Source organism: Camelina sativa, chromosome 11, assembly GCF_030686135.1.
Source record: "Camelina sativa cultivar CO46 ecotype springtype chromosome 11, ASM3068613v1".
In the NCBI taxonomy this organism is placed as follows: Eukaryota; Viridiplantae; Streptophyta; class Magnoliopsida; order Brassicales; family Brassicaceae; genus Camelina; species Camelina sativa.
Window position 1 is genome coordinate 40,993,622 of NC_141890.1, and position 14,990 is coordinate 41,008,611.

The window sequence follows — 14,990 nt, forward strand, 5'->3', positions numbered from 1 at the left end:
TGGTCTTTGTGACGGTCCTGTTTAGGACATTTGTTTGGTCTTTGTGACGGTCCTATCTAGGACATTTGTTTTGGCTTTGTGATGGTCCTGTTTAGGACATTTGTTTGGTCTTTGTGACGGTCATGTTGAGGACATTTGTTCCTTGTGGCAGTGAGATGATCCATGTGAGGTCATGAGGTATTCCAGTGAGGGGATATGTTGTTGGTAGGACATTGAGATGTCTTACGCGAGCCACGGGAAGGAAACCTGGATAGGGATAGGACTCAGACGTGTTCAGAATTGTTTGCTCGCGACTCTTAGGGGACTTAGGTTCTCCTAGTACTGCCATATTCTGAGACTTTGTGGCTTGGGAGTATGGTTGGTATATCGACTTCGGATGACGATCCGGGGGCGCGCTGTAGGGTGGCAACCCGAGAGACGAGTATTGGGCTTCCTTATATTTTATGGCATGCAGGCTTCAGCCTGATGAGGAGCCAATATTATGGCATGCAGGTTTCAGCCTGATGAGGAGCCAATAAAAACTCAAGGTTTAGGCCTCTGAGTAAAGGAAAGTCCAAAAGTTGAGAGCAAATAATGCATGGAGCGTGAGTCTATCGCCTAGAGGTGACCTTTCGTAGTTCGGTCGGAGGAGTGCAGGCCGTGGAGACGGTTGCACGGGAGTCCTTGGCTGATGGTTATTCGAGATTCGAGGACAAATCTATATTGGTGGGGGAGAATTGTAACATCCGCGAACCAATTATTGGTTTTCTGGGATGGGTGTCGATTGACACCATGGTGGTGTCGGTCGACACCAATATTCTCTGGTTCGACCAGTTCGATTTAATTATCGATTTGGACCGGTTTGGTTTAGGGAACACCATTGAACCGAGATATTAAAGGGAGAAAACGACCTAGGTCTTGTTTTGTTTGGCCTCACACCGTTTTTGAGAGAAACAAAGGAGAGGAAAGTTTGTTCTTAAGTTTTTGTGACTTTTGTGAGATTACAAGGCTTTGTGGGTGAGATCTTGCTGTGGGAGTGAGGATTCAAGGCTAGGAACGTGTGGGAAGCTTTCTGGGAGTGTGGTTTCGTTATTTGTTGGTCAGAATCTTCCTACAGAGAGGTGAGTGCATGACCATGGCTAATCTAAGCCTTTGATTTCATTGTTCTTGTTTGTTTGTTGTTGTTTGGTGTGTTTTTCTTGCTGGGATTGGTTGCTACAGGTTCCTATAGACGTATTTGGCTTGGGTTATGAGTATTGGGCGATTTGGAGGAGGTTGGTAGCGAGATTCGACTCTCGGCTTCGAGCGGATCGCGAATGCAGAGGGAGTGTCGATCGACACCACGGTTTCGGTCGACACCAGCAAATTGGGCATCAATCGACACTGTGGGGTAGTGTCGGTCGACACCAAGGCCAGTGTCGGTCGACACTTGGTTGGTGTCGGTCGACACCTCCCTTCCAGCGAGACGATGTTTGATTTCCTGGTTTGTATGTCTTGTTTGTAACATTGATATCATTGTTGCTTGTGTGTATAGCCCATTAGATGGGAGGATTGCCTCACAGAGTGTTTATCAAATACTCATGCATCTCAATATGTGTTTGTGGTGCAGGTAAAGGCAAAGTGTGATCGTGGAATCAAGGCGATGAAGAGGAGGATGTTCTAGGGACTCGATTGAATGTTATATGGCATTGCTAGGTTGCTATAATTGGGTCATTAGAAACATTGCTAGGTTGCTGGTTTCATGTTTCCTGATGATTGATTATTGGATTATTGTTATGGTTTAAGATTGGTTATTTATTGATTGGATATTGGTATTTGCTATTCCGCTGTTGGTTGTGATTGTGGTTAGGTGGCTAGTGGATATGGGACCACTAGTTGTAGATTATTATTTATTATTTATTATTTATTTAAAAAAAATATGGGTCGGGTCGGGTCGTTTCACGATGGTTTATCCTCCTTGCAGTAAGATCACTAAAACAAACCACCATATTGATATTATTCTATACTCTTACCGTTTCTTTCCTTTAATTGTAGCGTAAATACACGTGGGATCCATATTTTAACGGTCTGGACGCAGTTTAATTTGGTGGCTAGAACGTTATTCAGATCCCAGATGCTTGCTCTCAAGAGGATATGGGCGAAAGGTGGCAATAAACCCGAGATGCTGAGCAGCATAGTTTGGAATGATTTGGTCCATATGTTTGAAGAATTTGGCCCAGATGACGTTAGTTTCAAAAAGTGATTTCCATCGTACTTTCGTGTCGTCTTCTATATGAACTATGAACTATGATTTTGTGCTCTTTTTTTTTTTTGATTTCGTTTATGTTGTATCTTCATATTAATATAAATCAGTCGTTATTTCGATATCTCAGTCATTACGGAATGATAACTCAACCATAAAGTTCGATAAGTCAACCACAATATTTGATAACTCAATCATCATTTTATCTAAATTTTTTACATAACTCAGTCGTGAATATCTCATAACTGAGCCAACCCTCAAATTAGAATGTGTAAAAATCACTATAAGTCTATAAATATACCTTTTTATTGTTTTAGTGATAGTAATATTCATATAAAAAATTTAATATTCAATGGTTGGAGAAATACGTTTTCAAAAATAAAATTCGAATAATAATTATTTAATTATTTTGAATTATATATTGTGAAAAAAGTTCACTCTATGAATTTATTATGCGTGTGGATTTGAGCAGGCACAGAAATAGTGATTTTTCGCGTTTCCCTAACAACACTTTTTGTGACATCGATAGACGTTTTAATATTTATTAGGAGAACGAAAGATCAAGGAAAGAAAGAAGAATACGTTTTCATATTAATGAGAAGACCCTAAACGATAATTCAGCCGTCATAAAATATAACTCAGCCATGACTCCAATTATAAGACTAAATAACCGAACAAACCGAACCAAACTGAAAAACCAATTTTTTCCCATTTGGTATTTTTTTGTATTGGTATTTTCGATTAATTACGGTTATATGCAGGTTAATATCGGTTATATTAAGTTAATCTACCTAATTTGGATAACATTTGAGTTATTTATGGTTATATATTAATCTAACCGGTCCATAACCGGAGATAACCGAATAGTAATTTCAAAAATTTGAAATGGTTATCATATTAGTAAACCCAAATTACCACCTTAAATCAAACACATTAGAACCAAAACCAAACTGTTAAATTAAAACTCATAATGTTGGAAATATGAACCTTACACCCCAAACCATAACCCTAACCCCTAAATGTCATGTTTTGACTGTTTGACACATTTTGATCAGAATATGTAAAAATCATTCTTTGTCTATAATCTTTTTATTGGTTATAATAATAGTAATATACATATTTCCATTGTAAATTTAAATTATGAGTTATAAAAATTTTGATTTACAAATATCTCATAAGTCAGCCATTTATTTCAATAACTCAGCCATGTAGTCAAATTTTATTAAATAAATTTCTAAAATTTGAATTCAAATTTTGAATTCCTTTTTAATAATAAATCTTTAAAAATGTTTTATTACACGTGTGGATGATGACAAGAAATATAATTATAGTTTGCGTCTCCCAAACAACACTTTTTGTATTCTCGAGAATGTATATAATAAATTAATATGGCCGTTGCATAACTCAGCCGTAACACAATTAATATGGCTGCTACATAACTCAGCCGTAACATCAATGTTAATTTAATATACCACCCTAATCAGTCGTGTAAAGTACATAACTCAGCTGTAACGTATAGTATTGTTAAACGACGTCGTTCAATTTATTGTTTTAGTATAAATGATGGGATTGTAGTGATTTTTTGCTTTAGTAATCAAGTGAAAATGATGGCTCAGGGAGATATCTACGGCGGCAACTCCAGGGCTGATGAGAAAACTGCTGCTGAAGCACTAACTGAGGTACATCTCTGGAGGCGCGACAAGGGCGTTCCAGTCGGGTGTAATTGTGGTGCAGTGCTTCTCGTTGCTAGATCTATTGATCCTAGCACGAGAGGAGAACTTTATTTTAGTTGTGGTTATGAAATCACAGATGTAAAGATTTTTGTACTCTTATTTTTGTGTTCATCTTGATTTTTTTTTTATATTGTAATATCAGTTTTGTACTACTTGTAAGGGTCCCGGTCAAGGCTCCGGTTTCAGGAGGTGGTGGACTGATGCATTGCGCGACGAGTTTGCCAATATTAAGGAGGAGAAAAATGAGATGAAGTCGGACTTGGATGCAGCCAAGAAGCGCATTGAGACTCAAGAAGAAATTATCTTGGATATGGTAAAGAAATATGACGCGCTAGAGAAGAAGTTTGAGAGCTTGAACAAGTATCTGAGAGCTTAGTAAAGCTCTGTTTTTTTTTTTTTTTTTTTTTTTGTAATTGGTATGAACTCTCTATGTAGTGGTGTTTTATCATTCTATTTTTATAACTCAGCCATTAATTTGTTTTAACTCAGCCATCATAAACTATAACTCAGCTAACCCTCCAATTGGAGGACTAAATAACCGAACCGACCAAACCGAACCAAACCGAAAAAATAATTTTTCCCAATTTGCTATTTTTGTATGGTATGTTTGCTTAATTTCGGTTATATTCGGCTTACTTTCGGTTATATTAGGCTAATCTACTTAATTACAATATAATTTAAAATTTTTTTGGTTATAACCGACCCATAACCGGAAATAACCAAAAAAAATTTAAAATTTTTTAAAAAAATATTCAAATGGTAATAATATTAGTATATCCATATTACCACCTTAAACCAAACACATTAAAACACATTAGAACCAAAACTAAAAAACAAATAATGTTACTCATCTGAACCATACATCTCAAACCCTAAACTCTAAACCCCAACCCTAACCCTAACCCCTAAACGTCATATGTTGTATGTTTTACACATTCTGATGAGAATGTGTAAAAATCAATCTCTCTCTATAATTATTACTTTTTATTGGTTATAATAATTGTAATATCCATATTTCAATTGTACATTTAAATTTTGAGTTATAATAATGTAAATTTACAAATATTTACAAATATTTCATAACTCAGCCGTGTAAGTCAATAACTCAGCCATCACTTAGTCTCTTTGTCGGAATTATTTTATTTTTTATTCGAATTTTGAGTTCAGTTTTTTTATTATTTTGTATAATATATTGTGAAAAAGCTAACTTTATGAATTTATTACGCGTGTGGATCTGAGCAGACACATAATTATTGAGCAGACACTTTTTGTAATATCGAGGCACGGCACGAAAGACCAAACGAAGCCGTACCATGTACATAAGCCATAACTCAGCCGTACGAAGTACATAACTTAGCCATAACATATATGTTTATTTAATATTTACTTATAACTCAGCCGTGTGAAGTACATAACTCAGCCGTAACATTGAAAAGATACTATAATATCCAAATGTTTTCAATATCCAAGTACAATTCCTACCAAAAGAAATCCAAATGTTTTCAATATACAATTCCTACCACAAGAAATCCAAATGTTTTTACATACATATCCAAGTACAAGTCCTACCAAAAGAAATACAAAATTACGTAAACTGACTCATAAAATCAGGTGCCTCATCGTAGATTTCTGCTGCCATTTTAACACGTATACCCTGGATATTTTGATCACAGATTCCATCGAAAGACACACCAAGCGCTAGACATTCTATAAACTTTAAAGCGTACACGCCACAGTCACCAACCTGTGCGTTTTGCGGGACCTTGGAGACTCTCCTCCTCCTGAAGGTGAACTGTTTGAAAGTAGGTTCACGATATTCGTGAGGAACGTTCTCGTTCATCATTGATGTAATCATCCGCGTAAACGCCCTACAAGCATTCAGTATTTTACCCTCACTTTCTTTGGTTACTTGTCCGACGATGCTATCATAGCAATCAATATGTCCCTAAGCAGATCCACGTGCAGCGCCACCCAGTGATTGCCTCCAGTTTGTGGAGCAATATACAGGTGATCCACATCTTCAATCCACTTCAAATTAGTCGTTTGATCTGAAGGTATCAAACCTTTAACTAACTCTTCGTAACAGTTGCCTGTTAATTTAAACAGTTTGGGTTTCATCTCGAACTGAGCATAGTCACGAACCATCGTCATGGTGAACCACGGGTCTACTAACGCAATGCGTTTGTTGTGATATGGGAAGGGATATCGTTTGTACCTATCCCTAAGGAGTCTCATATACGCGCCCATGTGCTGTAAAAAAGGAAACTAAGTAAAGAACAGCAACTCAGCCATAATGTTTTAAATAACTCAGACAACGACAACAATAACTAAGACATTAAGATAAACTTACTTCATCAGTAAGCCACCCATAGGTACCATAATTTTCTGGTTTCACTGGCCAGTCCTTTCGTTCGGTGATTAGCTGCCTATAGAATTCAATTTCGATTTCGCCCTTGCCTAACAGAATATTCCTAACAAACAAAATGAACACAAGTTAATATAATGTTAACAAGCTGTGATTAACTTGTTAAGAAAAAGGGTCTAAAGGGTCATACTCGGTTTTCTTTAGAAAATCCATAAGTTTCTGCAACGTGACCGGATCAACAGGTGCCAGAGGATCATATATTCCAGGTCCAGGTGAACAGTTCTTCCTCATACACGTCAGTTCGTTGTCTCCAATATAAGGGAAAATCCTGCTTGAATGAGCTTGTTGTGTATTCAATGCACTCCCATCCGGGGACAGTTTAACACTATCCAGCCTAAAAGCTTTAATTCTATCAAGCCTAATCTTTTCCTCCTCATCATCCTCAGATTCAGGTTCAAGTGTGTTGGCTTCAGCAATAAACTGGTCTGTAATATCTTCTGCACCAGCTTCTGCACCAGCTTCTCCCTTATTCAAACCTCCATGTAATACAATAGACAATGGCATAACAGCAGTAGGATTTTTAGGCTACCTCTACCTCTTTTCTTTTCCTGAATGTCTCTAGCCGCTATTTCTTTGGCTTTCTTTGCCGCAGCTACTTCTTTGGCTTTCTTTGCCGCAACTACTTCTTTGGCCTTCTTTGCCGCCTGTAACTCTTTGGCCTTCTCTGTCGCCTCTAATGCTTTGGCATTTCTCCTCGTGTAAGGTCGTGTTTTCGTATCAGCTAGTTTCTTAGCAGCTGGAGACTTCTTAAGGAAATCAATAGGATTATCAAACTTATCCATCAGATTCTTACTGATCCCATCCAAACCACTACCATCAACAGAATTCTTTTTGAATCTTGCTTTCTTGTGTGATGATGATGGATGATATGATATGATGATGAATATAGAGATGGATGCAAGGTGTTTCAATTACCCTTATGTAGTTGTAGCATAAAGGATGTCAAACCATAATGAGTGTGATGCAAGTAGTCAGGATGTGAATACTCATCTAAGTCAAGCCAAATATAAAGGATGTTTGTCACTAACAACCTAATGATGATAATGCAGAATGTTAAGCTACTAAATGCAAGGTAAACAGAATGATCAAAGCAGTAATAGAATGAAACAGGAACATGAACTATAGTAAAGCAAACTAAGTAATGCCACATGATTAAACAAAAACTAAATGAATGCAACAGGAAATGCAACTAGAATGAGACAGGGAATGAAACAGAAAGATGCAGAACATAAAACAGGAACTCTGGGATGAGCTCGAACAAGCACTCGATCGGATGCTCGATCGAGTGGATGGTCGAGTTGATGAGCGAATGTAAGAAACAGAGCAAATATTGAAACAGAGCAAATATTGAAACAGAGAAAGCAGCAATCAATTAATAGGATTTAAAACAAAGAAATCAATAAACAAAGAAAGGTCTTAAGGATGGATTCATGGGATGGACTCAAGCTATGGCTATCTAAATCAGTCAACAAACCTCAATCAACAATGAACTATCTCTAGACAATGATCTTCTAATACATGTTAATCCATTCTCATGACAATAACAATCAAGCCAAGATACTTCTTAGACCTAGTTCTCACTAGCTATTACATATCAAAGCAGGCATTAAACAACCAGATTATCAATGTCAAAAATCAACAAAACATCTAATCTCTTAGCATGCTTCATGATAATCTCTAGCATTAGCCTTATCTAGCAATTTAGACATTGGTATGATGCTAAGAAGCTTAAGATCTACCCTTACCCTCTCAGTATAAGAATAGCATAGAGCATATCTAACCCAGAAGAGATATTAAGCAATCAATCTTGACCAATCCAAACAACCATAACCTTTATCCACCCTAATCCATCCTCTAGATCCTAAGCCAATACTTACAATCACAAAACATGATGAACAAAGTCATAAACCCAGAAATCAATGAAACTTGCATTATTAAAAAGATGAGATGAGGATCTACAATATTGAAGAAGAAATCAAACTCAAATTCTTAATACTTTGAAAGTTATGGAACCAACAAGTATCAAAGATTTCTTAAAAATAAACAAAAGTGGCTAAAATATCTAAGCAATAAAAAACAAAAAAGAATCATTCTCCAAAAGGGTAAATACTAGGTCTAGAATTGTACTCTCAAAAGTCTCTCTCTTTGTGGCTGCAGGGTGCAAGGCTTTTTATAGGAAAAGGAAGGGAAGCCCTAGAAATGCTAAAAGACAAAATAGGTGGGCGGCTCGGTCAACTCGACCAGGTGCTCGGTCGAGTGCTGGTCGAGTGGCCTCTTCTTCTGCTTCTCCAATCCGGTCGAGTCCTTCTCCGCACACGGTCGAGAGTCCGGTCGAGTGGGTGGTCGAGTGGACTTCTGGACCTTGATTCTTCAGCTCCAAACCCCTTGTTTCCTTCTCTTGACAGCTCCAATCTTCCTCAGCATCACTTCCATGCTCCTTAGGATCCAAAATCACCTGTTTATGCAAGAAACTATGAAAATGCAATGCAAATCTACTCTAATGCATAAAAGTTCTAAAGCTACACATTAATGGACAAATGAGATAGAAAATCATGCAAAAGATGTGAATATGCTAAGGGAAAACAGGGTAAAATATATGAACATCAACACCCCCAAACTTAGTCTTTGCTTGCCCTCAAGCAAATGAAAGACACAAGAAGGTAGGTGAGGTTTGAAAGTGGGATCTCAGCTCCTAAAACTTGCTAACAAACTAGCTAGAATCAATGTCCAAGTTACTAGTACTATGATGCAAGTTGAATGAGCTGTACTTAAAGATTTTATACAAGCCTTTCACAACTTTTATTGATTGAGCCTTAGATATCCACATGTGTTCAAATCAACCATTTCCTTTAACATTAATTAAGCTAGAACATGAATCAATCTTATGCAATGTTTTAAACTCATTTGGCTTGGTAATAAAGGTTTAGAGACAATGATGGTCTCTCTTTAGAGTGGGGCTTATCAATATAATTGTTCTCTCATAAAAAATAGATTGAGCTTTAGAAGAATGCTAAAGGTAAGAACACTTAGACTCATACAAGAACAAAACCTTGTCTACCCAAAGGTAACCAAAGTGTTTGATCCTATCATTCTAAACCCAAATGATCCTAGTTCTACCCTTATCTTCTTCTCTTATCAAATACCCTTTTTCTCTTTTGTTTTTAAGCCTTAGGAGAGGTTTCTTAATTGAATCAACTAGTGGAATGGAGGTTTATTTCTTATTTGCTATGGTTCCCTTTTCTTCTTACTTTTTAAGACATAAAAGCTTTTCTCTATACTCTTCTTTTCTTTCTTTCTTTTCTTTGATTAGAACCATCTTTAACAATTTCTTACTTCCCATTCTTTCACTAGAGTTTATATTTTCTTAAACACATTCCCCTCCTAAAGACTATAACCTTTTCTTTTTTTCTTTCTTTTCTCTTTTCTTTTCTTTTTCAAAACAACCAAGTCCCAAACCCAACAATTAAACCACCTAGTCCTATCTAGTTTGAAAATTGCAAACTAGAACTACAAAAGGCAATATTCTTGTCAGCTCAAACCTAACACTTTCTACCAAGCTCAATCCGAAAAAGGCCTTACACACTCAAGAATAAACATGGCTTGAAAGAAGGGTTGGTTAAGGGTAGGGAAACTGATTCTTAATGAGGAAATCAGCTACTTGGATCAACAAGGGTGGTAAAAAGGAGAAAGATGATCCAAATATGTATATGGTATCCATGAGTTTAAAGCAATGCACAAATTGATAATTATAAGTCAATATTTGGTTCTTATAAATAGGAAATGACATCAAATCACAACATGCTTCAATTTAGACCAAATGCAATGCAGGAATTTAAGGTTTGGTTCAATCTTATGTTTCTAACCACTCAAATAGCATCAAAGTACTATTAACTTGGGCATTGATCCTAGTTTAGTGAATTTAAACCAGCTAACAAGGCAAAACTCATCATAGATCCCTAATGCAGTTATGAAACAGTCCTATATGAAACATGCTAGACAAGATGCTAATATGCAATGCAAACTACATGAACACTCTGTTTTTGTAAAGATTTTTGCAAAACATTTCAAATTTTTAGGGTTTTTCTATGTCATAGATGAAATGCAAGTACTAACATGATTATGCTAAAAATTTGAAATAAAAAAACAGAACACATCATCAAATACTATCTCAAACCCTCTCCCAAACTTAAATTACACAGTCCCTTGTGTAAGAAAAATTTGTAAGAGGATTCAAGACTCAAAATAAAATAAAACTAGAGATGCAATGGTATGTACAAGGTAAAGGTGATGTTGTTACCTCATGGATTGTGGAAGAAGTTGTCCGCATCCTCATTCATGCTTTCATAGGTGTAGTGGGAGTCTTGTGGTTGACTTGGAGCTGGAGAAGGAGGCAACTCGACTATGGCCATCGACTGGTACTTGGTCGAGTGCCCGGTCGAGTGGGGTGGTCGAGTTGGTTGCCGAATCTTCTTTTCTTCTTCTGTTTAGACTCCCTTGCTTCCTTGATCATGAAAACACCAAAACAAAGATCAAAATACCAAAACCCTAAACAATATGTACAAAGATACCTTAGGGACTTCCTCCCTAGTGAGCTTGTTTAAAGTCACTAAGCTTAACTTTTGATGCCTTTTCAGGCTTGGTTTAGAGACCAAGGAGGTGATGAAATCCCCCCTGGTTATACTTGATAAACTTGGTGTTGTTTCTTGATCACTACCTCCTTAACACTTGAACTTTGTTTCTTCTTAAACTTGAGTCTTGGTCTTGCCTTCTTCAAAGACCTTTTGTTGAGCTGAACTTGAAGATCCTTCACTAAACCAGCTAACACTTGAACTGAACCCTTTAGTTCTTGGACAGTCTTGGCTTGGGCTGAACCTTTAATCATAGGGTCCTCTCCATCCTTAAAAACTTCACAACTAGCTTTTTTCTTTACCACAAAGTGTTGACTTCAATAGTAGGGTGATGTGTTGAATTATTGATGTCAAACTTCATAGTGAAGTCTTTAGCAAGGTGGAGCTTGATGGTTCCCATCTTAACATCAATTACAGCCCCAGTTGTGTCTAAGAATGGTCTCCCCAAGATGAAAAGGTCTTCTGGCTTTTGGTCCATGTTCATGATCACAAAATCAGTTGGGATTCTAGCCTTCCCTATCTTGACTGGAAAATCTTCAATTACTCCAAGCACATCCCTCTTGGATACATCTGCTAGGCTGATATAGAGGTTGTTGGGCTTAAAATGTTCATACACCAACTTCTCAGCAATTGAGTATGGCATTAAACTCACTGAAGCTCCCAAGTCACATAGACACTTGTTGAAGTGCATATAGCTGATGGAACAAGGTAAGTTAAATGACCCTGGATCTTCAAGCTTTGTTGGGATAATAGCTTTCCCAATCTCTTTCAAATCCTTGGTGTCTTGTTCTTGAGCTTTTTGCTTGGATAATTCAAGAAGCATTTCCTTGAGGAAAGGATGTTGAGCATATTTTTCCAAAGGAGGTCCTCTATCTTCCTCTTTCTTCTCAATGGCAACCTCTTGTTGAATGGCCATCACCTCTTTCTTCTCAATTACTTCCTTTTCTTGTAAAGCCATGGCTTCCTTCTTCTCAATGATTTTCCTTAGTTCTTTCAGCTTTTGTGCCTTGAAACGTCCTGGGAATGGCAGAGGTGGTTTATAAGCAGGAGGAATATACTTAGTAGGTTTAAAAGCTTCAGGGGAAACAACTCGACTGGTCACTCGATCGTGTGTGTGGTCGAGCACTAGGTCGAGTGCTTTGCCGACTTCAGTTTGCTGTGAGAAATCTTCACTCTGGGCTTCAAGAAATGACAAATCCTCTCCAGCTTGAACATCACTGTCCTCAGTGACAGCTTCTTCATACAAATGAATAGCCTTAGCAGTAAACTCCCTTGGGTTTTGAATTGCTTTTCCAGGAAGTTGATTAGGTTTTGTAGCTGAAGTAGATGCAATGTTACTCTCCATGTACTTCACTCTAGAGTTCAGATTTTCAAACTTGATGTTGAGATCATTATACTGAGAGGTTATCTTTTGGTTCAGCTCAGCAAACTTCTTTGCATCCTCAATCTGCCCATTTGCTTGCCCAAGCAACATTTGTTGCATCATAGTTCTCAAATCTGCTTTTTGGCCTTTGTTAGTCTGAAACCCTGGTGGGGGACACAATTGAGGCTGGAACCCTTGATGTTGTTGTTTGGGTGCATAGTTGTTTTGCTATTGAGGCTGTTGAGGTGGGTAGACTTGATCTTGAGGTGGATAGAATTGATCTTGAGGATTGGCCACATTGTTGCTTCTATAGGAGAGGTTGTTGTTCTTGAATCCTCATCCTTGATTGTAACCTTTGAATCCTCCTTGATTTTGCATGTAGCAAATCTCAGCAAATTCATTCTCCCCATCTTGAACTGGAGCTTGTTCTTCAGCAAGGAAATGAATGTTCTTTTGTTGGCTTAGTAGAATCTTGTCCAACTTCTCATGAACAACCTTCAAGTCCTTCTTATACTTCTCATCTTCATCATTGGAGACAAACCTTACTATTCTGTCATAGTCCTCATTGTAGTTCCCATCAGATTGTGCTAGATTCTCTACTAGCTCCCATCCTTCTTCCACATTCTTGTTGAGGAAATTTCCATTGGAGGCTATGTCCAAAAGCATCCTTATCTTAGGTATAACCCCTCTATATAAAGTGTTGAGCAAGGACTCATTGCTGAAGCCATGGTGAGGACATTGAGTTTGGAAGCTCTTTAATCTCTCCCATGCCTCACAAAATCTTTCATTATTTCTCTGTGCAAAACTTGAGATCTCATTCCTCAATCTAGCAGTCCTTGCATTGGAGAAAAACTTAGCTAAGAAGGCCTTTTTGCAGCCATCCCAGGTTGTGATAGCTCCTGTTGGTAAGGCCTTCTCCCACAAGTGTGCTTTATCTCCAAGGGAAAAAGGGAACAGTCTTAGCTTGAATCCATCCTCACTTACACCATTTATCCTTGTGAGGCTACAAATTCTGTCAAACTCATCAAGATGGTCTAGGGGGTCTTCCATTGGCAAACCATGGAACTTTTTTGCTTGAATCATAGAGATCAGTCCACTTTTGATCTCATAATTATTATTATCAACTGTTGGAGGCACAATACCAGCTCTTTGGTTATGTGTGTTTGGTGCATCTCCAGCACCAATGTTTCTTGGTCTTGGATCTTGATTGTTTTGTTGCTCCATTAGCAACTGATTCTCTTGTTCTTGTTGGATTCTTGTTCTCTGTTGTCTCAAATCTCTTGGTAGTCTGTTGATGTGATCAAGGTACATCTGAAGATTCTGATTACCCTTGGATCTTGTTTGCATCAACTGACTTGATCAGGTACTCGAACAGGCACTCGGTCGAGCACTGGCTTGAGTGAAGGTCGAACTGACTGAGACGAGACGACTAATTGTATATGGGTTGTGACTCGATCAGGTACTCGAACAGCAGACGGTCGAGTGGTAGCTCGAGTTGTATGTCGAGTTGGTACCTGAGACCCAAAACAACCAAGCAGATGAAGAATTTGAATCATTAATGGTTAAAAGAGCAATAGAACTTAATCTTAGACTTGTATAAATCCTAAATGTCACAAATAAACACTCAAACAGGCAACGACGCCATATTGAAACTTGCTTTCTTGTGTGATGATGATGGATGATATGATATGATGATGAATATAGAGATGGATGCAAGGTGTTTCAATTACCCTTATGTAGTTGTAGCATAAAGGATGTCAAACCATAATGAGTGTGATGCAAGCAGTCATGATGTGAATACTCATCTAAGTCAAGCCAAATATAAAGGATGTTTGTCACTAACAACCTAATGATGATAATGCAGAATGTTAAGCTACTAAAACAAGATACTAAATGCAAGGTAAACAGAATGATCAAAGTCGTAATAGAATGAAACATGAACATGAACTATAGTAAAGCAAACTAAGTAATGCCACAGGATTAAACAAAAACTAAATGAATGCAACAGGAAATGCAACTAGAATGAGACAGGAAATGAAACAGAAAGATGCAGAACATAAAACAAGAACTCTGGGATGAGCTCGAACAAGCACTCGATCGGATGCTCGATCGAGTGGATGGTCGAGTTGATGAGCGAATGTCAGAAACAGAGCAAATATTGAAACAGAGTAAGTAGCAATCAATTAACAGGATTTAAAACAGAGAAATCAATAAACAAATAAAGGTCTTAAGGATGGATTCATGGGATGGACTCAAGTTATGGCTATCTAAATTGGTCAACAAACCTCAATAAACAATGAGCTATCTCTAGACAATGATCTTCTAATACATGTTAATCCATTCTCATGACAATAACAATCAAGCCAAGATACTTCTTAGACCTAGTTCTCACTAGCTATTACATATCAAAGCAGACATTAAACAACCAGATCATCAATGTCAAAAATCAACAAAACATCTAATCTCTTAGCATGCTTCATGATAATCTCTAGCATTAGCCTTATCTAGCAACTTAGACATTGGTATGATGCTAAGAAACTTAAGATCTACCCTTACCCTCTCAGTATAAGAATAGCATAGAGCATATCTAACCCAGAAGAGATATTAAGCAATCAATCTT

General features: G+C 37.5%; 1 non-coding gene across 1 annotated transcript; it reads left to right on the forward strand.

Moving 5' to 3' along the window:
* Positions 1 to 13,091: 13,091 nt before the first annotated feature.
* LOC147935235 (small nucleolar RNA R71) lies at positions 13,092 to 13,198 on the forward strand. Its single transcript, XR_015573312.1, has one exon. It is a non-coding gene; the product is annotated as a small nucleolar RNA R71 (small nucleolar RNA).
* The last annotated feature ends 1,792 nt before the right edge of the window (positions 13,199 to 14,990 follow it).